We start from the raw sequence: 2,493 nt of genomic DNA on the forward strand, positions 1-2,493 counted from the left end.
TGGAAGGGGAAGCCCTTGGTACTGCCAAGACTGAACCCCCAGTGAACGTGATTGTTGAGGGGAGGGCGGTAATGGGGGAGGATGGGTAGGGGAACACCCATAGAGAAGGGGAGGGGGAGGGGTTAGGGGGATGTTGGCCCGGAAACCAGGAAGGGGAATAACAATCGAAATGTAAATAAGAAATACTCAAGTTAATAAAGATGAAAAAAATAATTTACAATATTTTTATTATAGCTTTATGGAATGTGCTATTTTGTTACAGATAGTGGAGAACAACAATATCTATGCTTATATTGAACTTTTTGCTCATAAGACCAAATATATTGGTACACATCTCTATTAATTTGATTTTACATATATACTTATGTATTTAATTATACATTTATTAGAGAAATGGAACATTAAAAGCAAACATTTTTAATATTCTTGCAAGTCTCTGAACCAGATTAGTTAATTCAACTCCACCTGATATTGTAAATTACTTTCCTGACAGCACCTATAGTCTGTGATATTAACTTCCATTCTCAGGGTGCACCTTCCTCAGAGCAAAAGGGAAAGATTTAAAAATAATTTTGATGATTTGCTATATGATAGAAATTTTCTAGCATCAATAACAGATCTATACAAATATACTTACGTTGAAACTAAATAACATATTTTTAAATGACATATTTATGAAGAAGTGACAGAGAAATGTCACTTGATCTGAGGACCCAGAAACATGTCGGCACAATCTATGGACACATGACTTACTGCAAACAAACAAAGAAATAAGGAAAAAAAATTGAGAAAAGATGTTCAACCAATGTTGAAATTGAACCATTACATGAAAAATTTTGCCTTAAAAATACATGCAAAGGATTCAGAAGATTTTTATTAAAGTATGAAAATTGTGGCAAGCAGATTTCAAATTAATTGGGTTATACTATCCACACTTCTAACTTTATTTGTCTAGACACATCATAATCCAGAGAGAGAGTGGGGAGAAGGCAGGTGGACCTTATAAATTGATAAACAAATCATACAATGTATTTCTGAGGCTTAAATATGAACAGCTAGACTAATGTGATCATGCATTCCAAGTCAACACTATGTAACTTTTGTAAGTTATGATACACTGTTAACCTCTTCTTTTCTTGTTTGGTACATGAAGAAAACAATAGCCTCTATTCTGGTACTGCATTATTTAGAGAGAAATGCATGTGAAGCCTTATACAGAACCTAAGACAGAATAAGCCTCAATCAATTTTAGATGCCTCCATGTAATTCTGAATTATTAATGTCTAGATCAATGTGGTTATTTCTATCTACCTCATGGTCATCATGCATCTAACGAACCATCACTCATATATTTGATGTTTTACTGAGAAGTACATTTCTGGCTACTAGGTACCTTTGAGAATTTAGATACAAAACTTAATCAGTCCTTCATTCCATTCTGTTTTTATGTTTCAGCTGATATTTCTATTTCTCTTGTCACATTCAATTGTTTTGTCTTTCTGTCTGTCTGTCTGTCTGCCTGCCTGTCTATTCCATTGATGTTAGGAACGAAAACAAAATCCTTTTGTATTCATGGATACAAAATCAACAAAAATATTTTTTGTAAGTTGGAAAATAACTTTTATTTGTTTTGGGGCATTGGCCAGAGTCCCCTTACAGCTTCTGAAACTGCTTCTTGGTGACAGCAGCCTTGGTGACCTTGAGCACTTTGAATCGAAAAATCTTGCTCAATGGCCTGCACTCCTTAACAGTGACAGTGTTGCAGAGCTGCACATCCCTGAAATAGGCAGACAGGTACACAGACATGTTCTTGGGATACTTCTCAAAGTGGTTGTATTTTCAGACGTAGGGAGATAGTCCCATCAGATGACAATGGTCCTCTAGATCTTCATCTTCTTCACACCAGACAGGATCTGACCTCGGATGGAGACATTACCAATGAAGGGGCTTTTCTTGTCTATGTCTATGCTCTGGATGGCCTCCTTGGGCATCTTCAAGTCTATACCGATGTTTTTGTATTACTGAGTGAGTTTTCCCTTGCCTGTTTCTCCCAGCAAAGCAAGCTTCTTGTTTTGAAAGATTGTAGGCTGCTTTTGGTGTGTATACACTGTCCAAATGTCTACCATCTTCCTGGCAGCCTGAGAAAAGGAAAAGTAGGCCCACTCCCAGCTTCCTTGTTCACTACGTGAGGTTTGAAGCAGCAAGAATAATAATCATAATAATACTTATGAAAAGTGAAAAACAGAAAGTACGGAGGGACACACAAGACTATCAAACTATGTCCCACGAATGGAAATTTTGGGAAAATTCCTCAGGGCTGGCCTACAAGCAACATAGATTAGACATGCTCATGATCTGATTCCCATGAAATCTTTTCCCAGATGTCAAAAATACTTGTTTGAGAACTCTTCTCATGTACTTGAGTGTTGTGGTATGATTAATAATGTGCACAACCAGTTCCCCTGAGTTCCCACTTCACAGGATCCACAAGCT

General features: G+C 36.8%; 1 pseudogene; it reads right to left on the minus strand.

Moving 5' to 3' along the window:
* Window positions 1–1,653: 1,653 nt before the first annotated feature.
* LOC116886602 lies at window positions 1,654–2,126 on the minus strand (annotated as a pseudogene).
* Window positions 2,127–2,493: the final 367 nt, after the last annotated feature.

Source organism: Rattus rattus, chromosome 17 (assembly GCF_011064425.1).
Source record: "Rattus rattus isolate New Zealand chromosome 17, Rrattus_CSIRO_v1, whole genome shotgun sequence".
Taxonomy (NCBI): domain Eukaryota; kingdom Metazoa; phylum Chordata; class Mammalia; order Rodentia; family Muridae; genus Rattus; species Rattus rattus.